Source organism: Mustela nigripes, chromosome 4, assembly GCF_022355385.1.
Source record: "Mustela nigripes isolate SB6536 chromosome 4, MUSNIG.SB6536, whole genome shotgun sequence".
Taxonomy (NCBI): domain Eukaryota; kingdom Metazoa; phylum Chordata; class Mammalia; order Carnivora; family Mustelidae; genus Mustela; species Mustela nigripes.
The window spans coordinates 49,765,088-49,788,274 of NC_081560.1; the positions used below are offsets into that span (position 1 = coordinate 49,765,088).

Below are 23,187 nucleotides of genomic sequence, written 5' to 3' on the forward strand. Positions count from 1 at the left end.
GATGTAATTGGGTATTAGTACACTTGATACAAACAAGGGCTTGAAAAATGTTACTTGCTTATTCCCACTTGTGTTCTCGCACTCTGTTATTGCCTTGAGAAGAGCATGTTGGAGCTACCTGCTGGGAAATGGGGTAAGAGAAGAAAGACAAGTTATCCCAGTTAAAGCCAACCTACATTTGTTCAGCAGAGAGCCAACACTCAGACACACTAGCAGGAAAACTATTATTTTCAGCATAGGCAACTGGTCAACCTGCGGCTAAACGGTGGCTCTTGAGATTTCAACCAAAATCAGCTTTGTTAAAAGCTGAAATGAGCAGAAAGAAGACTGACCCAGAAGAAGGGATGGAAAGAAAAGGAAATCTGTAGGGAGGGGAGAGGTCGGAGACCACCTTTGCCCACTCAGCAGTTATCCCTGGGCCTGGACTGAGTGGCAGCCCTCAGATTCCTAGGACCAGCCGAGAGGAGTGTGGCACCTCGAATGTAGGCTCAAGTTCCTAGGAGATGCTCCTGTATTCCCCAGGGGTCTGACCCTGCTATTCCAGCCTCCAGCAAATGATTTTGCTGGTCTGAACTACCCAAGTAAGTGCTCACCTACTGCTGTGTTTGTTAATTAAACAAATATAAAATGTATCTGAAACAAATAATACATTATACATTAATTTAAAAATAAATAAATAAAACACACCTCAATATTTTCAAAACAACAACACACCATAAAAAATACCAAAGTTTTGGTATTTGAACCTAAGCCAGATTAGACACAGACAGACACACTGCCTCTTGAGGCCTTGACTACGTCATGTTCCATTGTTTCAAATCTCTCATCCAACAAGCCGAGGGGGCAGGCTTTTAAATTTTGCAAATATATGATCAGCCAGTACTATCAGCTTTTCTGAATTCACTGCTATAGAAAAATGCTTTGCCCAGCTCTGGCTACAAATTTCCCTGCCATCTTGGTGAGATTTATTGCCTTTTAACACAAGCTTCTGGTATCTCCTGTCAAGCCATAGGTCAGGTGCAAATGAACCATTTCATTCTGGCTTTTCCCAGGTTTTAAAAATTCAGCCTTCCCTAGGAGATAGGGAATTCTGCTTTGAATGTGCTTGGGAAGAGAACAAATAGAATAAATATTGGCCATTCACCAGAAATCATTTGGAACCTGAAGTCAAAGTGGTCTGTGCAAGATGTGATTTCTGTACCTACCTTCTAGAAAACATAGGACTACAACTCTTGGCTGCACCTTCATCTGTACCTATAGGAACTGCTCTGGTACTTTCCCTGAGAAAAACTACCTGGTTTAGACAAATACCTCATCTGTCTCTGTCCCAGGCAGTTGGTTCATGGTGAGGCAGTTTTTGGTGTTGAAGAGACTGTAAGCAGTTGTGAGTATGTAGCATGGCAAATTAGGGGTTCTCCAAGACCCAGGCTGTATAGAAACAGCACCTGTGAAGCTGTGAAATGACCCATGATGGTTAATTTTATGTGTTAACTTGATTCTTCCCAAACATTTGGTTGAATATTGTACTGGATGTTTCTGTGAAGGTGTTTCTTTGATGGAAGCAAACAGTTCTCCACAATGTGGGTGTGCCTTATCCAATCAGGGGATGGGTGATGGTCTGAATAAAACAAAAGACTGAACTCTCCCAAGTAAGAGGGACTTCTGCTACCAGACAGCCTTTGGACTTAAGGGTGAAACACTGGCTGGCTGATTTTCTGGCCTGATGACTCACCCAGTAGGGATGGGAGATGTTGAAGACCATCTTTGCCCAACTTTCGTCAACCTCCCTAATCACGTGCATCAGACAGTTCCTTAAAATAAATCTCTCTCTTTACATATACCCATCCTGTTGGTTTCTGTGGAGAATGCTGATGAATACAACCTCTGTATCTGAGCCCTTTCCTGTCCTTCTGATGTGGTTGTCCTGTGGTGGCCTCAGATGCTCTTTTTAGATGCTCTTTTTAGAACATCTCTGGAGGTCCATGTGACTGGTGTTGAGGACTACCGCCAGGGTCCCTGTCTCCCCATTCCATATGAAATCGGTCCTGACCCAGTCATGTCGCTGTCATTTGAGTCCTGGCTCTGACACTACCTGGCTGAACAACCTTAGACACAGAATTCCAAAACTTTCTGAGGCTTGGTGTTCCTACCCAGAAGGGACCTCAGATTGCTGTGATGTCAGAGGAATTGAGGGATGGAAAGGCAGGTGAGAGTGAATGTGCATGTGTCCCGCACCTGGTACTTTGATCATCTCCGTGGCTGGAAAACACAGGGGTCTGTAAGCAGGAGAGGGGGCTTTTTCTCCCTCTGCAGTGCTAACCTTTGGCCTCTCCACTCAGACAGGCAGCTCAGTGTCGGCCTTTAGCCTAGCGTGTCTGAGAGCCCTGGGTCCGACCCAGCTTCAGTGCAGCGGGGGCCAGGTCAGGATGGGGGGGGGGGCCCTGGATATTCAAGTATCAGCTGTTGTAGTGGATTTGGGGTCTTTGCACAGGGGTACTCTCTGGGGCTTTGGGTGAATCCAGAGGTCGCTTCACAAATGTTGGTGAAACGAATTGAAATACTGTGGTCAAATTGAGCCATGTGAGAGACCAGGAGACACATCGGAGTAATTTTCATGGTCAGCCAAAGGTGCGGCATCGTCGGGGGTTTGAGGCTCGGGTCATGCGTGGCTGAAACTGATCCCCCTCCAGCCCGGGCCCAGTGGGCAGCCTGTAGGCGGGGGCGGCTTCCTTCGTGCCGGCCTCCGATGGCCCGGCCGGGAAGCATGCCCCTAGCTGCAATTTCATACCGGGACATTTGAGAGGGTTATGGGAAACCATTTTTCCCTTCCTCTATCATCTCGAGTGAAACGGATTTGGGGCATGTAAAAAGCGTGTCCTTTAATTTATGGCAACCTAAACAAACCTGAGCAGCCGGGACTGAGAGCCAGAGATGAAGGTGAGTACGAGAGAAGCGCGGGTGTGGATAATGCTGTTGATATCCTTTCACCTCCTGCGGCCTGGGTCCGGGAGGGAGGGCTTGGGCATTTGGGCCATTTGGAACATGCTCTGCTCACATTAACGTTGTAGAAGTAGTTGGCTTTGTTGACTTCCTGCATCGTGACGGAGTATTTTTATAGCTGAAGGAAAAGTGTTTGATTGGCAAGGATTGGAGAATAGGAACTCAGCCTACATTCAGAGACGCGTACAGCCGGTAAGGGGATTTTTGCCTTATCCAGGGAAATAAACTATTCAGTGGCCACTAGGGAAATCACCTAGTAAGGTCGTGAAATTCTTGATGGTTTTAGGTGTAATCAGTGCATTTCAAGATAAACTTTTAGGTAAGGTTCTGTGCTAATCTCTGAACAGGAAAAAAGATGCATTCTTCTAATGTCAGCCCTAACGGGACTTACATTAAAATGCAGTGATTAGCACAGTACAGGAGTTCCATATTTCACTAGTGCAGTAAAAACATGCAAAACTACTTTAAGACTCAGTCTCCCCATCTGTAAAATGGATTTGATGGTGGTGATGCTGCTGCTGCTGCTGATTTTAACAAAAACATATGGAGCACTGACTGTGTGCTGGGCTCCTATGAGCTCGGTTGTGAGACCTTTCCATGCATTCCTTACTTAGTCCTCTCAAGAACCTGACTGAGTAGGCTATTATCTCCATTTGTACCTCCTTCATAGGATATAGTGAGGATTAAATGAATTGGTGTATTCAGAGCACTGAAGACAATGTCTGACATCTGCAAACCACAGTAAATGTTAACAATAATCATAATAAGTATTACACTATAATTGGTTGCTAGAAGCCAGTTCCCAAATAATTGTAATAGTTACTCTAAGGCAGGTATAAGCAGAATGTGATGAGGGTTCAGAATGGGGAAGGAACACATCTAGGATGAGTAGAGACTCCATGAGAGAGGTGCTCTTGGAATTGGACTTTCCAGAAAGGATGTGATCATGACATACAGGGTGGCCTCAAAGTCATGGAGGTAGGGGCACCTGCAAGGACACGAGCCACACAGTGACCAGGAAGCAGGCTGATGTGGGGTGTGTCAGGGGCAACTGTGACTAGGACAGTTGGCCAAGGGCAGAGGAAACCTACAAGTTAAGACTGAAAATGTATGTCATATTGTGGAGCTCCTCAAAGCATTGCAGGAGTTTACCCCAAACTGGGTAGGCAGGGAAGCCACTGAAGGAGTCTAAGTGGCAAAATCCATGGTCAAAGCTGTTTGGGTCTTGAATATTGCTGCTCCAAGAGTTTCCGAGTGAACACATAAAATACTGGCAAAGCCATCCGTTCTGAGATTTAAAACAAAAGCAGAACCAGGCCACAGTTCAAAGTGAATGTGAGTTTGGCTTTAAGGATAGGATTAAATCAGACCTGAAAACTCACAGAGGCCAGATTTGGCCCCAGCATTGGTGGCAGTGCCAGTATTTTATCTGGTTTTGAAATGGATCCCTCCCACCTTGCTTTCACCTCTTGTCCTTCTGATAGAGACAGTCAGAAGGAACAGCACAGAACACCATACCTGAAACCGAGCCATGTTGGGTGCAATTTGTGTAAAATCGGCCACTAAACATTATAGTATTTTCTTCCTGCTCCTTATTACTTCTAAGTGGGACAAAGAGTGATTCGAGGACAGTCAATTCCTTGTGTATTTCTTGTGTGATTTCAACATGCAGGCACCGAGCTACAGGAACCCTGTCTTCTAAGAGCTTAAGAGTCTTGGGGAGAGCCTAAGACCAAGACATGAATATAAATAACTGGAAGATAAAGTGAAAAGGAGGTGAGAGCATTTGAGAGCGTGTGGACAGCGTGCTTGGGTGGTGGAGGGGGTGCGGGTGAGGATGACTTTTCTTTGCAGAAAGGCAGCATATATCAACCCTCCCCCCTTATTTTGTCCTTTATCATTTACCAGACCATCTGCTGTGGGCTGTCTGGTATAGACGTGAAGCTAGACCTTGGTTTGAATCTTGGCTCCACTTTTACTAACTGGGACTCCTCTGGTAAATTTTTTTAGCTCCATTTTCTACAAAATGGTAACAATATTACTTACCTCCATAATTGTCATTGAGATACAATAAGGCAACGTAACCATTAGGATGTGCAGATAATTTTGTCTGCAAGTAGCAGAAAACCCAAGGCCAACTGGCCAAATGGGGAATTCACTAGCTTCTAATAGAGGCATCTTTGAGTGGAGGGACTCGGGTGGGACCATCCCGTCCAGGGGCAGGCTCCTTCAGCATCTAGCTGGCCATCCACCGTGCAGTTCTCCCCAGGCCTGCCCCATTACACTGTAGCACAGATGCCCACGTGCACAGACTTCACCCACATTCACTGCAGCTGGGCTTACGTGGCCAGTGCCTGCTTCTGAAGCAGGGACCATTGTTGTAGGCTCCTGTGAATTGCTGGAAGTTGTGAGATCTTATGTCAGTTACTTAATCCCTCCGTGCCTGAGCTTCCTTATCTGTCAGATGGACTTGATGATGGGGCTTAGCTCATAGGGTGGTGTTAGAATTTGATAAATGTTGGTTACCTTAGATCGGTTTTCTGAACCAACCTACTGGTAGTGGTGGGGGAGCGAGGTTTAAAACTCCACAGTCTGGTTCTAGAGTCCACATTTTTACTGCACTGCACCGAGAGTCTGCAGCCCAGGTTTACTCCCTAGATTATCAGTGTTTAGCACAGGGTCAGGCACAGAGAATAAGCACTCCATACATCTAATGAATCGACATTCATTAGGAATGTTGTTCTGAGAAGACCAGTTTGCAATCATGAAATGCTTTTCCTCGGTTTCTCTCCAGAATGAAAACCTGTAGATGAATCCATGGGAGCGAAGGAAGCTTTGATTTTCTACCTAAGTTGTGTGCTTAGTAAAGGAGAGTTGTCTTCAAAAGACCTTTTAGGGAACAGCCAAGTTTTTCATTTTTTAGAAGGTTTTTGTTTGTTTGTTTGTTTGTTTGTTTGTTTTTAAGGTTTATTTATTTGAGAGAGAAAGAGAGAGAGAGAGAGAAAGAAGGCATGAGGGAGAGAGCAGGGGGAGAGAATCACCACTGAGCACCGAGCCCTGTATGAGGCTTGATCTCAGGATCCTGAGATCATGACCTGAGCCAAAACCAAGAGTCTGAGTCTTAACTGATGGAGCCATCCAGATGCCCCAGGGCACAGCCAAGTTTTTCAAAAGCTGTGTGTGTGTATGTGGTGGTACTCGTCAGTACCAGTACCATCAAAATGGGCCATCTCTGTCACCCTGAGCTGCATTAGTTGATGGTTTCAATGGTACATCCAGAAATACATGGTGCTAGCCTCTGAGAGCATGTGGATGAGGGTCAGTGTGGTTCTTGGATTTAGAAGATGCTCTGATCTCCTCCTACGGCGTCAGGAAGGGAGCCCGGAAGACAGAATGATCTGCGAGAGCCCTGGTGTAGGTGGGAGCAACAAAGAAATATCCTGAAAGAATCTGACCTTATTTTATACAGGGCGTCTAATCTAATACAGCCGAGGAAGAATTTTTTAAAAGAGTCCCAAGAGGACTAATAAAATGGCTTTGAATTTCATTACGTTTGAGAGGGAGCCGCTAATTCAATTAGCCCCAAAATGAGAATTTTCCTTCTCCTTCTGTTTGGAGCAGCTCTGCAGATAGACTGCACCCGAGGAAGTCCCGGGCTGCCCTTGGATACAGTCTTCCTTGGGAGGAAAGACCGTTCTCGTCAAATATCCAAACCTTTATGTTTCTGCTCTGCGAAATTCTTGTGGGCGAGGCTAGTGTTGTTGAGTAAGGGCACAGAACTTGGAGTCGGCTCTCTTGCTTTCAAACCTCAGCTCTGCCATTTACAGGTGTGTAACTGTGAGCAAGCTACTCAACCCTTCCGACCCTCAGTTCCTTCGCCTGTAAAATGGGAATAAGGAAAGTGACTGTCATTGTCCTAGGACCATTAGGAGTATTAACTTAGTTAATACACACTCGAGTATTTAGAAGAGTGTCTGAGGAGGTCTCTACTCTTCCGGTCTCAGAGTCAGTAGAAAAGCACACAGAAGACACCACACAAGCTGTCAGTGCTCTGACATGGCAAAAGGCCCAAGGAAGAAGCAGTTGTCTCTGGAATATGTGGGGAAGGTTTCATGGAGGAGGTGAACTTGGATCTTGAAAGGTTCACAAGAGGCAGCAGAAGTAGGACTCAGGAGTAGCATACCTGAAAATAGGTCTTGCATGCCTCAAGTGTCTCCAGGGATTAGTGGGCATTTCCCAGGGGGTGAGGCCAAGGATTTATGGGGTAGGCTGGTGAGGTATGAGGTTGGGAGGTCCCTGGGGGCACGCAATGAACAGGACTGTTCATTTTGGCAAGACAAGATCATTCCATTAAATTAGGAGTTTTTTGAGCTTTACAGAATTCAATAATTCTTGTCTAGGTTTTTTTCTTGGATAGAGGATTTCAAATACTTTTGGAGAAAACTCATTCCACAGTGAAGTAGTCATGTCTTGGGGTTGACATTAGATCTTTCATTGGTGGCTGCTCTGGTGATACCCTTCTCCCCCTCCCCCCCACCGCCAATGGGGAATTTGGTTAAAAGGATTCTGGTTAAAAGGATTCTGTCAGAATCACAAAGAAAATGTCTGCAGTTTGTTGCTCTTAAAGCTGCTAAATTGTTAAAGTCACTGTTAGAATTTGATACATGGAATACGTGGTTTTTCATTTTGGCACAATGTGTCATTCCGCCCTTAAAATTTTTATTTGTCTGTTTAATCCTATTTACTGCAGAACCCCTACGTGTAAATGGGTGATATTCTAAAAATTCATTTATAAGTCAGTTGTGTGGACCACAAATCATAGTTCCATAGAAATAACCATATAATTTGTTTTAGGTCTTTGGGCAACTTGGCCAGACTTAGTGAACACAAAACATAGTTGAATAGTAGCTGCTGTTTATTAAGCCAACAATATAATAACAATAGTAAAGACTTCTGTTTTGAAAAAAAAAAATAGGAAGACAGTAATATTGTGTAGACACTTTACATTTCCATCTTATTTAAAACATTTTTCAGCCTTCCTAGATTGTTAGTCTATCATATCCCTGATAGTTTATAAGGCACTTTTGGATACATTGTCTGATTAAAGCCTCAAAACCAGCCCCTGAGGTCAGGGCAGATGAGGAAATAGCAGTTCAGAGAGGCACACTGGCTTGTCTGAGAACATACAACTTTGGTCAAAACTCTCTCTCTCTTTTTTTTTTTTTTAAGATTTTTTATTTTTATTTATTTGACATAGAGAAATCACAAGTAGTCAGAGAGGCAGACAGAGAAAGAGAGGGAAGCAGGCTCCCTGCTGAGCAGAGAGCCCGATGTGGGACTTGATCCCAGGACCCTGAGATCATGACCTGAGCCGAAGGCAGCGGCTTAACCCACTGAGCCACCCAGGCGCCCCCAAAACTCTCTTTTTAAAAAATAAAAGTACAATATAAGCAGGCAATGAAGGAAAGTTAGCCTCGCAGTGTCAGTTGCATAGAAATCTTGCCATATTTTGATTAGAGACTTTGGAAGACATGTTGGTTATAAGATGACAAGATCTTGCAACTACTTATCTAATCTAACAAATATTTATTGAACTACTAATCGGTCCTGTTTGTTTTTTTGGGATGGGTGGGTGGTAAAGAATCACAGGTATTTAAGGCATGGCTTTAGGTCCTTATTAGTTGTAGTGGTAAAAATCGTAGAGTGGAAGGTCTCTTATCTAATACAGTAGGTGCCAGGAGTCTCTTGGTTAATCCAAAATCAGGGTTTAAGGTAATCACGAGAACTAGAAAATACATGTTTTCAATAACAAATTTTGCTGTGTCTTTTTTTTTTTCATTTTTTAAAAAAATTAATTTCTTTTCAGTGTAACAGAATTCATTGTTTATGCACCACACCCAGTGCTCCATGCAATACATGCCCTCCATAATACCCACCACCAGGTTCCCCCAACCTCCTACCCCCACCCCTTCAAAACCCTCAAAAGATTTTATTTATTTATTCATGAGAAAGAGAGAGAGAGGCAGAGGGAGAAGCAGGCTCCCCAGGGAGCAGGAACCCTGATACAGGATTTGATCCCAGAACCCTGGGATCATGACCTGAGCCGAAGGCACCATCCGAGCCACCCAGGCTCCCTGCTGTGTCTTTCTAAATAAACCAATTTACCAAAAACAAGTCAATGCCTTTGAAAAAGGTAATAGAAAAAGCAAGTTGCTTAATAGGAGAATGAATCTCTCTTGGTATTTCTGGACCACAGAAAAAAATGAGAAAATGTTAGGCTGAGAGTCTGTGACAAGGAAAGAGTCACCTCCTAAGAACAAGCAACTTCCTTAGGCTGTGGTGGCAACTTTTCCAGGATGCATTATTCTGTGATTTTTAATTTGCATGAATACTTCTTAAAATCTGAGACCTTGCATTATGTTTTGTAGTCCATGGCAGCTAATTCTGTGCTGAGTACCTACTGCTGGAAAAATGTTTGATGACGGAATGAAAGGATAATTTAACACCATATTAGTTATGTTAGTGGAATAATAACCTGAACTGGGGGCCCAAAGAGTCCGCTCTTCTTTCTCATGTTTAACTGTCTCCCAGAGACAGCCTTAGGCCCTGGGAGATGAATCAGCTTTGGCTGACTTTTCAAATGACATGGCCGGCTTTCTTAAAAATGGATTTCCATTCCATTCCATTACACACTTTGTTCTGATCCTTGGCCGTCTTCCTGCACCTTATGACAAATCCTCCCAGAGCAAAAATCCTTCTGCAACAGGGACAGGTGCCAAGAAGGAGAGAGGTAGAATTCTATCCCCTGCCATAGTTTCTTTTTTCATTTTGAGGATTCTAAAATTTTGAGGATGGTAGGACACTTTCATCTTACCTCCAGGTTTCTCTTGGAATTTATTTTTGCCGTCTGTGATGCCTTTAAACTCTTCTCGTTCCCAGTGCATTTATTTGTAAAATGGATTTAATTCTGTTCTTGTAAAGCGTTTAGAAAGGTCTGTCAGGGGCACGCATGGGTACACAATGCTTAAGAATGATGTTAAAGTTTTAAAAGAGATTTATTTGACCCCGAGGCCAAATGGCACAGCCTGCAAATGTGATAAATCTAGCAAATAAATAAACAAATAAATAAATAAACATAAATGCCTTTGAGGAGGCAACGGGCCAATAGGCAGCTTCACAGTTGGCATTTACTTTTACAAGAGCAGTTGTTAATCCCACCTGCCCAGGACAGTTATAAAGGTTGCATTTCCTCTGCAGACCTTAGTTCCCCCGGGTGCACGGAGTGGAGCACTTTATTTGAGACTGGAGTCGTGAACGGACTCCCTGCGAGGTGATGACTTCATGTATATTGATATTGCCGGTAGGGGTTTATTTGCTTTCTTGCAAGGCTGTGACCCTTTGAAGTCAGGAACCACGACGAGCCCAGCTCTTTGCACAGAGCTTTCTGCATCGAATGTGTTCAAGAGACGTTCGTTAAATGGGTGGGTAAGAATATGTCCTGTTCACGGCCACATCTCCAGCACGTGGGAAGCCCTCAGAAAGTATTTGTGAGATGAATGAATAAATGAATGAAAGGTGCAAATCACTGTTTCTGTCTTCAGGACTCTGGCAGATCGGAAGCAAGGCCATATCCAAGTCTTTTCAGTAGCCAGAGTGGCACATCATCCGAAAAAGCCAGCGTCAGAACTTATTTGGGTGACATAAGGCACTAGATCATAGGAGAAGGAGGAAAGAGGAAAGAGAGGAGAGAGAATCAGAAGCCCAAATGCCAAACATATCTGTCTGTCTGTCCATCACTCGTTTACATATCATCTGTTGACACAGATACACACACATATGTAAAATGAGCTGTGGACATGTATTAATCAGCAGGGAAAACCTTAACATCTACCATCTATTTCTATCTCCATCTATTTATATATAAATATTGTCTGGGCCTTTCTCCTGAGTGTAAGACCAACAGCTGAACTGCTGGCGGACATTTCTACTCGTATGCCCACTGGCAGCCTAAACTCTTTCCTTTGTCCTTGAGCACAGAACAGGTGGGCTCTTACTGAAGGCAGCTGCATCCATCTTGGGGTGCACCATAGGTAAGGCCACTATCTCTGTGACTCCCTCCACTCTTTTACGTGGAAATTTTCTATGGGCTCCTCACTGGAGTCTTGTAGATTTATCTGTGTAAAGCCTACTCTCACCTCCAGTTCTCCTGCTCAAAGACTTTCAGGGGCTCCTCATTATCTATAGGTTAAAATTCAAATTCCTTAGTCTTATTTTCAAGGAACTATATAACCTGCTCTTGGAACTCTGTCTTAAGACTCTATTTATAAGCCCCCTTTTCCAGCCACGCTTGTCCTGACTTATTCTAGAGAAATGGCTGTTCATCTCCGTTTCCCCTCTGTGGCCCTCCCTGAGCACCCTGCTAGGTACTAGGCTCTCCATAACATCTCGTTTGTTTCTTCAACTGTTCGCTGGACACGGGATGCCATCTCTGCCTCCTCCCAGTTGAGCCAAATCCTGACCATGCTTTCGGGCTTGTCTCCCATTCTTGGTCCAAGTAGCCTGCCTTGACCATCCTAGCCTTGTCCTCTTTCCCCTATTTGAGCTAGTCAGTTACTATTTTGTACTGATAATTGCATTGTTCCTGTAATTGCATTGTAATAGCATGGTTCTGCTCCCATGAGCGGAAACTTCCATCACAGCCTGTGTGTGTGTGTTTGTGTGTGTGTATGTGTGTATTGTTTGCTGAAGGCACACATTAATAGGTGGTCAGCTGATTGTGTAACTGCTTTCACTGTTTTGAACCTCTTATTATTTTCTAAATTTTTACCACTTTAACAAATGTGCCTCTGAAACACACATTATTAAATAATCATACTAAAATTTCTCATACTAAAATTTCAAATATCAATATTAAAGTACATACCATTTTAAACATGGACATTTAAACATGAATTTGCCCTTTGAACTCTATTTACCAACTTTTTTTTTTCTGAAATGTTGGTAAAAAAGTAGGCTTATCACACTGATTATTCTACTTCGTGAGCTCGAAAGGATTGAAAAAAGTGCCACCTACGGCTAAACGTTTCCCTTGTCCCTTGTGGAACGTTTGAAGGGTCGTAAGGGAAGACTGTATTTCTCAGGCATCTAGTCACTTCTCCGCCATGGACTGACTCTGCCACCTTCCATGAGGTACCCACTGCTTTGTGCTTTGCTGTCCTCACATATACAAAGGGAATGATACCAGCTGGGCCTGAGGCTGTGGAATGCTCAGGAAAGTGTTCTGAGAACTTTAAAGTTTTTTCTAAATGTTAGGTCTTTTCACTATCGTCATGCCATGACCAACAGGGCCATCATTTTCTTACCTCGGCCACCATGGGCCCCCAGGCATCGAGGTGGGAGCTGCTGTTGGAGCTGGTGATTTCTTCTAGGATGGGACAGTCTGCCATTTTCCAAATGTGGGCGCTTTGCAACCTGTGCCTTCTCCTGAACTTGGAGACTTTAGAGGAAATGGGGTGAGATAGGCCATTTTCCTCCCCTGTGGCCCCGAAACCTCTTCTGGTTTTTGTGACTCTTGCTCCCATGGCCACAGTGGGTCTGTTGGAATACAAAAAGTCTCTTGGGCATGGACAGGGAGATTTAGCTTAACATTGTGAGCAGGTAGTCCGAATATAGTATTTTGTTGAACATAAAAAAAAAAAACATCGATTGTGAAATACACCTTCTTTCAAAAATCCCCAAGGAAGGAAAAGCTAACAATTTTCGAGTATGACACGCCACAGATTACGGATGCATGCCCATTTCAGAATTGTTGAAAGGTGAAAAATGAGTGTCTGGTACTAGTCACATGCAGCAGGGCCATTGCTACAAGGGTGTGTTTTGAGTCCTCTGAGCCCCAGCCATGGTGGGTCCTGGGATCTCCCTGCTCCCTCCCCTGCCCTGGCTTCCTCCACAGACATAGACAGCTAAGCACTCCAATGCTGAGTTGCAGCTGGCTGACCTCCTGCTTCTCCCAGACTTTTGATTCTGTGTCCTGCAAGGGCGGTGGGAGGAGGAGCTGGTGTGGGCAGAGGTGAAGGCGAGGCAATGCTATCCTCTCAGCCCCCTGTTGCTGTGTTAACTCAGTACGGTAAGAAGTTTGCCCCAGCGGCAGACCCTTCCAGTTCAGAAGAGGCACATCGCCAGGCTTACATGCTCTCTTACCCAGAGGTGCTAGGGGATCGAGTACCCACTTGAAGCTTTTCCCAGCCCTGAGTGCCTCCTATTTGGTAAGGGTTCATCTTGTGTTATGGACCTGCCCAAGTGATGAGTAACCTGATGCCCTAGCCTTGGGCCTCAGCAAAGTGGTTTTCTTTTTTCTGCAAAAAAGAAGCAAGGGCTGGGGGTGAACAGAAGGTTCAAAGCTATTTGCAGCAAAAGGCATGGTCCCTGATGTTGCGTGTGCAGGGTGGGGACGGGGGTGGCCACCCACCGTCTCACGTGTCACTGCCAACTGTGGCTGCTTTAGCACCCCTTTTCCTTCAAACGTCTTTGGTTTCAGAGAGGGAGGTAACCAGACCCTTCACATGTGTCACAGTAATGCTGTTTCAGGCCCTGCTCCTTGACCTTCGGTGTCACCTGCTCCTCTTGCAGTACTGTCACCCCGGGGGTTGAGACAGCCACCATCCAGAGTTTGCTGACAGTATCAGCAATAATGTGTGGCTCTAACTCGTGTCCTCAGTTAGTGTGGATCTTGGAGTAGGTTGCGTCGTATGTCGTTCTATAGTGGCTGTAGAACGTGTTTAACTTCTTTCATTTGCATAATGAATTAGAAGATTCCATGGCAATTGCCTCTGCCGCTGAAAGGTTGCGTCATCTCTCCACAGACTTTGTGTCTGCAGTAGAAGTCTGCTCGCTAAGCACTCACGAGGAGAGGCTTTCAGTGGCTTCCCAGCCCTGCCTCAGGAGGTCCAAACTCCTTTGCGGAACACTCATTGCTGTACTGGGCAGAACTCCTAGCTCCAGCTGGCTCGAGGGAAATCAGCTAATGACTCAGCAGCTGAGAAATCCAAGGGTGGACCTAGAGTTTCAGACAGCGTTGGACCCAGGGTCCAATCCATGCCTTCTGGGTCCTGTCTCCCTCATGTCATCCTCTGGCTTTCGGGTCCTCATTATCCTGGCTTCACGCCATAGGCACGTTCTTGCCAGGTAGTGGGGAAGATGGCTGCCCACATGCAAACTGATATCCTTTCAGCCTGGGAAAAAAGAGGTGCTTCTTTTTTCTGATACCGTTGTATGAATCCAGGGAAGCCCTGACTGACCTTGCTTGGATCTTGTACCCAGTCCTGAGCAGTTCTTATTGCTGGTTCCACCCAAGCCATGTGCCCACCCCATGACTGTGGGTGCCTGGACACAGTGACGACAGCACCACGGGGACCACCCACAGTGGAAGAGGAGCAGCTGTCTAAAGACAGTGTGGGGAGAGGGCAGACAACACCGTATGTCCTCTGTAAAGGTCCTAATGGTTTGGCCCCTTGTATCTGTCCAGCTCCTTCTAAGATTTCTGTGTAGCCTCTTACCTGCCAATCATATTGTGACTATTTGCTTTGATGAAAATCTGACTTCAGCTTAACACCTTATTTATTTATTTATTTACCCTCAGCCTTCCCTGGACCTTTTTCTTTCCCTTCTATATTTGTCAAAATTCTCCTTGGTCTTCAAAGTTTAATGAAAATGTTATTTCCTTCCAAACTTTCTCCTATATTTCTAGTCCTTCCACATTGCAGTCGAAATATTTGGCGGATGGTGCATTTATGGAGTTCGCTATTCTTCCCTCTCCCTGCACCTGCTTATGTGTCTGTCCCGGAAAAGCAAAGAGGAACCTATTTAGTATTCTTCCAGTGTCATATGGGAGAGATGCAATAAATATATGTTGGATGGAGAAATGCTCTGTCAAGATCTTTTTGGAGAGGATTGTGGATTGGACTTACGCAAAGACACAAGCACATACACTGTTGGTGTAAATACATGGCATTTTTGTATAGTCCCAGCAGCACTCTGGGAATGACACTGTTATTTTAGTTACAACTATACGGTGTTTTTGGGGGGACTTTTCTATCTCAGATTAAGGAGCAGACTGAGCCGGGAATGGGGTCACAGAAGCAAATCTGTCAAGCCAGAACGAGTGGGTGCATGATAGGATTGAAGCTCATCATCTCTGGGAAAAGAGTAAAAGCTGGGGGAGGTACCTGAGTATCGTGGGTAAGAATGCAGATTTGAGGCCAGGTCCCACTGCTTGTTGGCTGTGTGATCTCGGGCAAGTTAATATTGCTGAGCCTTATTTTCTTTGTAAAATAGAGATGATAGGGTTTCCATGTGGCAGGATGATTGTGAAAACAAAACATGATAATGCATGTAGAGCACCTAACATAGCACCTGGTTTCTAGAAGGTGCTGCCCCCGCCATCTGCCAACACACACACACACACACAGACACACACACGCACGTACTAGGGTGCAAATAATTGCATGATTCTTTTCTTCAGGGTGACTGGCCATGTTGGGTATTATTCCCAGCCAATACTGGGAATGCATTAAGGAATGCTCTCTCTCTGCTCTCATGTGGTTATCTGGCTAATACTGTCACTATCTAATGACCAGAATGATGAATGCACTGAGAGGCGGGACTAGGTGGACGGCGAGAAGCCGGTCACCTCTGTTGAGAGCTGCCATGGCAGCCGCATCAGCAGCAATGGATGATGGGATTTTATCTCCACTGCATCTGAAATATGTAATTAGCCTGGAGAGTGAGGAGAGCAGAAGCCCCCTTTGTCCTGATGACACCTCGTGTGTGGAGGAACCCCCATCTCTGGCTGAAGGATCTGAGTGTTGAGGGAAGGAGACTAAACCGTTCTGTGGATTAACTCTGAGCTTATTTGTAGTAACCTAATTGTAGGCTCTACAGGAAAGGAACCCCACAAAGTGATCCACTGCCAGAACGATGACACCTCCAGGAACTTTCTCTGATTCTGATTACCCTGCCTATCTTACCCATCATCTTATGTATTCAAGTGCTTTTTCTATTTGTATAGAATCACTACGATGCTTCACCCAGACCAATGCACCTCACATCAGAGAGGAAGACACATGTGTGATTCATTTTGTCGAGCCTCAAGTCTCAGGATTTACCTAAGGACCCAGGAATGTTGTGAGGTAAGTTTTGGAAGTGTCTGAGGTAGTGCGGTGATTATCGATGGGCAGGCTCACCTCTTCCACTAATTGGCCATGGGCTTGCACATACAAACTGTCATCCACTGTGTTAATCATCGGATGGAATCTTCTAGGATGCAGAGGAAGTTACACTGCTTTCCTGGTAAATGGACGGGGGGGAGGGGGAGGGCATCCGTATGCCCTGTGTAGCAGCCCTGGACGCTGAAGGGAGGCCGTCAGGAGCGAAGGCTTTCCTGAACCATGGAGTGTCGGGATGTAGTTAAGGTTGGGGGACTTTAAAAGTTATCTGTGCAGGAGCCTGGGTGGCTCAGTGCGTTAAAGCCTCCGCCTTTGGCTTGGGTCATGATCTCAGGGTCCCCTCAGACCCATTCAGGGTCTCTGCTCAGTGGGGAGCCTGCTTCCCTCCTCCCCCTGCCTGCCTCTCTGCCTACTTGTGGTTACTCTCTCTGTCAAATAAATAAACAAAATCTTTAAAAAAATAAAAAATAAAAGTTATCTTTGCAGACCCAGTCATTTTACTGATAGAGATCCAAAGAAGCAATCCCGGCTGTCCAGGGCTCTCCAAACCTTTAGTTTGGGAATCCTCGCTTTGGGATTCAGCACGTTTGCGTGGTGATTGCTTGTCTTCCCACATTAGTTTAGACACTTTCAGCTGCAAGTAACAGAAAACTCAACTCAAACAACTTTAAGCAAAAAGGGGACCTTACTGGTTCTGTGACCTAAGAGTTCAGTTGGATCCAGAGTCTTTAACAATGCTTTTAAAGATCTTTCTAATCTCTCTCCAATTCTCAGTCTTGCCTTTCTTGCAGCTGGCTGTTACTCAGATGTGCTTTGCCAGATGAGGACAAATGACTGTCAGCAACACTACAAATTGCTCTCCCCAGCTCCAAATCCAGAGGAAAGAAGAAGACACTGCTGTCTGCTAAGTTGGCTCACATTGGCTGTGAACCACTGGTGAACAAATCATGTGGCTCTTATTGGCTGGGCCCAGCGCATGTGCCCTGGAGACTGGGGTATGGTCAGTCTTACCTAAACTGCAAGGAGTGAGGGGGAGGGTTGTTCATTTTTTAAGTTTTTTTTCTCTTGTTTTTGTTTTTTTAAGATTTTATTTATTTGAGAGAGAGGAAACATGAGAAGGAGGAGAGTCAGAGGGAGAAGCAGGGATCCCAATGTAGGGCTGTATCCCAAGACCCTGGGATCATGACCTGAGCCAAAGGCAGATGCTTAAACCTACCCAAACTCCCCTTAAGAAAGTATCCTGATTTTGCTCTTTAAAGTCAGAAATGTCAGTAGCTTTGGTTTTTGCCAATGCAATGTACTTTAGCAAACCGATTGACCCTTTGGTAGTTTTTGGTAACTTACAGGTGTGCCAAACCTGTAGTTAGAGCAGGGATTCTTTCCCTATTTACAAGATGAATACATTGAGACACACAATGGTTGTGACTTGCTCAACATTACATGCTTAATCTTTGGGCCACTTAAACACAGAATCTAAATTTCCTGTCTTCCCACAGAATGTTCTGTACCCAATCACAATTTAAGCTTGGATTTGCACATACAAAGTGTAGAGAATAATTGAGACAATTATCCAAATCATTAAAACCTAAAATAGCTACATAATTGAACTCAATGTCTCCACTTTACATTGGACCTCTGGAAACAGCCAAAGACATGCTACCCCAATCTTGCCATTGTGTTGTTTTAAGCGCTACTGATGATGGCGGGTATATATTTTTAAATGGTTGGTTCCATTTCTTGAAGCATTTTGTATTATGGGCCAAATTCCTCCTGCTTTTTAACTAATGGAAATGAAAATGAAGTTCCAGCAAAAATAATAAACTCTTGACAGGAGGAGAATTGTCATAGTTATGACTGATACATTTCAGACATGTATAGAAACATACTACAAACTTGAAGGTAAGGTTACTTAGTAAGTGTATACTTTGTGCTCTGGTGTCATACTGATTTCAAAGTGATTCTTTGCCATTGTTCTATCTGCTTGAAACACGTTTTCTTGTCTTGAAGATTGGAATTATACTCAAATACTTATAGAAATAATAATAAATAGTAATAAAAGTAATAGGGGCACCTGGTTGGCTCAGTTGGTTAAGTGTCTGACTCTTGATTTGGGCTCAGGTCATGGTCTCAGGGTCCTGAAATTGAGCCCTGCCTTGGGCTCTGTGCTGGGTATGGAGCCTGATTAAGATTCTCTCCCTCTCCCTCTGCCCCTCCCTCCACTGGCTCGCACATGCTCTAAATAAATAAATAAATAAATAAAGTCTTAAAAAGGAAAAAAAAAAAACCACTAGTAATAAAGAGGAATCTAAAAAAATTCTGGCAATAGGATAAGCTCCAATCCAAACTCAAAAGTAAAATGTTATTGTTTCTGGCCTTTTCTCTGTGTGGTGGCTGATATTTAGGGTCGAGAGTGGGAGCTTGAATTGGCCCGGTTTATATAGAAATTTATTACATTCATAATTGTGTTATGTTGGGGATCCTCCCCTCTTTCAAGTATTTTTAAAGTCCCATTGAGGAGCTGGTCACTGAGGATTCTGTCACTTCCGTGTACTGCTGCAGGCGGGTCCCACGGAGTCCTCCACACTGCCATCCGCCTACAAACCGCAGGGCCTCCGCTGAGCATGAAGGCCTCTTGTGCACGTTAGCAGCCCAAACTGTGAATGTCAGACCCACATAAAGAGCACCACAGTGGGTTTTTTGTTGTCTTTTTCTTTTTTTAACGATTTTATTTATTTATCTGACAGAGATCACAAGTAGGCAGACGCAGGTAGAGAGAGGAAGGGAAGCAGGCTCCCTGCGGAGCTGAGAGCCCAAATGGGGGCTCGATCCCAGGATCCCGAGATCATGACTTGAGCTGAAGGCAGAGGCTTAACCCACTGAGCCACCCAGGTGCCCCACCATAGTGTTTTCTGACCCCTATTTAAATGTGTATGAGTGGTGACTGTCTAGAAAAAGAGCCAAGTATATGAACATCTCACATACTTAAAGTAGAAAGAGCTCTCGGTTTTAATGGAAGTGCTTCTAAAAGAACTGAAGAAAAGTTTTAGTTTGCTTGATGTTGACAAACACACCAGTTTGGAAAAAATGGTTTGGGGTGTATGATTGGCTCCCAGCTTGGATTTTGAGTTTCCCTGTAGCGTGGGTCATGAAACAAACAGGGGAAAGATCAAGACTTTGTAGAAAATCTTGAACAGGCATTCAAAGAAAGGCCGGAAGTTTACACTATCCTGGCAAGATCCATATGACGTACTATTGACATTATATAGTTGGGAATTAGAGAGGGGCAGGACCTTAACCATGGGGTCCTTGTGGGAGAGACAGTTGGAGAGAAAGGCGGGACATCTTTTAGCATCGTGTGTTTGTGGCTTACACCATTCTCACTGGTCAGCCTTCGCTCGAGTTCCACGCTCACACATTCACTTAGGAGATGACTAGGAAATGGGTCGAGTGTTGATAGATTCTTATGGAAAAACGGAGAATTTAAAATGTTCTGATTGAGTGTATGGAACAAATGAAAACCAAGATGAGCTAGAGTTTTCTCTCTTGATTCTTTCATTGCCAGTGACTTCGAAGAAGCTTGGAGGTTTCAAAAAGCTACCCATTTCCCAAGAAAGATAAGGAGGTTCCAAAAAGGAATAGGAATTGGCTTTTTAGTATTGTGAACTTGTCAACACCTCTTGACAGAGAAACAAATGGTCAGGGCAAGAAAACTAAGCCTTGGACCTTGGAACATTTTAAAACAAAGATCTTCTGCCAAAGATTCTTTAATATCTATTACTCCCTCTAAAGTTATAATAAATATACCATGAAATTCAATGAAACACACTCATTTTCAATATACAAACAGTGCTAGGCGTTTGGTCCCAATGAAAGACATGTTTTCCCAGGGTGTTGTGATTTGTGAGAATTTGTTTTTTCACAAAAGGTTAAACGGCACTTTCGTGTAACCTTCTTCAGTTTCTAAATGCATAGGATGTAATAAATGTTAGAAGTTAGGGGAAGAAAAGGTGTTGGAACAGAATTTGTTTGACAATTAGCTCCTTCAGGCTGTGTGTGGAATCCCCACGGTACTCAGTTTTCTTTTGGAACAAGCTAGGCTCGCTCTCATTGTGTAGTTTGAGCATTAATTGAACATAACCATCTTGAGAAACATCATCTGTGGCTGGTTCATTTTTGGGCTGCTCCAATCCATCTTTTGGGCCCCGTGGCTTTTTCAGCCCTCAACCGAGCTGATGATAAACACACATTTCAGAGATGACTCATTGTTAACCTTAGTAACAATCTGAGCCGTGTTACTTTCTTACATCTTCTCTTGTTCTGTTATCTCCTCCCATTCCTTCTCTGTCTATATTTAAGAACAAAACAAGTGTTTGAAAGTTCAAGGGCACAATAATTTTCAAAGCCAGTCAATTGTGTAAAAGAAACAAGAGAAGAAGTCTATGGTCCACTGCTCTTGAGGGGGCACTCAATGCTCAAAACACAATACTTCCAACCAGAGTTAATTTTACTTTTAGAATGACTTTACTTTGGAAGTTCCCTTTTAAAAAGCCAGTCTTCGCCTATATAATGATTATTTCTAGTAAAGTCATTATAATCCATGGGGTCTAAGAAGGTGAAGCCAAGATTAATGTGTCTGTGTATCTTTAATCCCTGGTCTGAGATCATTGCTGAGGTTCAAGGTCTTAACTTGGAAAAATGTAGCCTAATTACTGTTTAAGGATCTAACAGCTGTCTCTGTACTTTTAATAGAGAAATTCCATTCATCTTTTCAAATGAGTTTTTCCAAAATGTTTCTGTGCAGTGCCAAAAATATACTTCTCATATTTAAATTTAAGGCAGATATATTGGATATTTTTCTTAGTCAATTATTTTTGTTTTTTTTTTTTCTGACTCGTTCTGTATCCCAATTCCTTCAGAGTTAGTGCTGTTTTATCATGAGAACTGTGGATGTGGCTAACAGAAAATGTGGATAATTTTGAAAAATAATGAAACTTTATATACCTTTGAATATGAATATATGTGATATTTTAGAAATTCACAACATCCCAAAGAGCATGTTAGACTTATTCTCACAGGATTTGTCCCATTGGGGATTATAGGTGGTCATTTAAACCCCTACTTCTTATCCCAATGTGGAGAGAGACAGAAAGATGTAACTGTTAGCACAAGGCAAGACGCTAAGCATTTGTATTCCTGGCTCAGCATTATCCTCAGTTAGAAAGTAGGGAAGAAGTTAGGTACTTTTTGTTAGGTACCTCTTACTGATCCTCATGGTTTGCATGGGGGTAAAAATGAAAGATTAAAGAGTGGTGTTTATGATTGATTGTAGTGCTCTTTTAAGAAGCTGGGAGGAGTAGGGTGGTTCACAGTTGGGGTATCCTTTCATATAAGTGAGAGAGACTTGTCTAAACTTATATTTAGACTAAAATAGCAGCAATCAGTTATTCCATTGAGTTTGAACCGTAACGAGTTTGGTTTAAGGTTATTTCCAATGCAACCAGTCAATGGGAAATACTATGAGAATGTCCAAGTCAAAGAAAGTTGATACCCAATGAATATTATATACAAGCAAGGAAGCCTCACTGTCACTGAGGACCCAAACAACCAGTTAAGTCCTGTTAGCACAGTGCAGAGAAAAACAGGAGAGACAGGTGCCTCATAGAGTAGAAGCTGGGATGTGGGGCCAGAGGGCTATGCAGACCCAAGGTGGATGCAAACAGTCCAGAATTTCTCTAGAAAGTAGTCAAAAATGATGGTTGTCTTTCCAGCACAGACAATTTGATATTCAGATCTTATATTCCTGGGCCTTCCACTGAGAAACATTTGGAAACCATTGCCTATGGTAAGGCCAGAAATGTGAGCATCCCACAACACTAGATCTGAAATCCTTTCAAAGAATCAGGAAGAGAAAGGATGGGGTTCTAGAGCTTTGGAGAGTCACATGGAGCCCCAGGATGGGAACCTATGTTACCATTCAGCACTCAGGAGCTCCAAGCATCTGCTCACTTGGGGCTCCCAAGTGATGTTTTTGAAGCAATCCATCCTGAGTGAAATGCTCTCAGTATCTTTTTATCCAGTGACTGAAGTCCCTCTGTGGTGATGCCCCCAGAAGGTTAGAGCTCTTTGTGTGTACTCCTACCTACCTCCCCAATCCTTTAGGTTGGTTTCCTCTGGGCTTGAGTAATGAAATTATGCCACAATCACAACCCATTTGGAAATGTTCACTCATTAGTGAACCCTCAGTGCCTCTCACGGCGGCTGCCATTTCTGTTGGTGCAGATGGCGAAGGGCTGGCTTCTGTGCCTTCCTGAGGCTGTAGAGTAGAGAGATGACAATCAAGTCAACCTCCTTCTCTCTGATGATGCTGTCCACTTGTTCCTCTGCCTACAACCCGAGTGCCAAAAATTCTGAAATTCCCCTGGCATGGTCTTCATGGGGGTGGTACAGATCCAAGCCCCAGCATCTGGATGAGTGAGACTGGGGTACTGCTGTGTGGACAGATTTCAGCCTCTCCAGACGGGGTTGATGTTTGGGAAGTATAGGATCCCTGCAGATTTCAGAATGAAGGAAGAAATATGCCACAGGAAAGAGATACACCTCATGGCCCTGGCAGCACGGAGAGAGCTTTATGAACATGCTCTTACAGGGTTTGGCTAAACATTGTGTACGGTTCATGTGAACGTGTGAAGGGCAGCAGAAGTGTTGCAACACAATGGCCAGCCACGGGGCTTGGCAGCGGTGCTCTCCAGCACTCAGTTTGGTACAAAGTGCTGTCATTACCATTTGGAAGTAGCTCCGTGTAAGGTGAAAAGGTTACCAGGGAAATGTTCACAGTCACAAATACGGCTATCACCGAACACGGGAAGGCAGCCATGTATCTTTAGAACCAGTTAGCATCATGGCTGCCATTCACCTCCCTTGTCTCGGGCAGAACCCGGAGAGGGTAGAGAGAGGAGAGGAGGAG

The 23,187-nt window shown here is 44.1% G+C and overlaps 1 long non-coding RNA gene across 1 annotated transcript in view; it reads left to right on the forward strand.

Annotated features, from left to right (window-relative positions):
• Positions 1 to 19,127, forward strand: part of LOC132015007 (uncharacterized) — a 59,182-nt gene extending 40,055 nt beyond the window's left edge. Inside the window, exons 2-3 of the long non-coding RNA XR_009403522.1 lie at positions 16,067 to 16,187; positions 16,998 to 19,127. This is a non-coding gene — a long non-coding RNA (uncharacterized LOC132015007). The remainder of the gene's footprint in view (positions 1 to 16,066; positions 16,188 to 16,997) is intronic.
• The last annotated feature ends 4,060 nt before the right edge of the window (positions 19,128 to 23,187 follow it).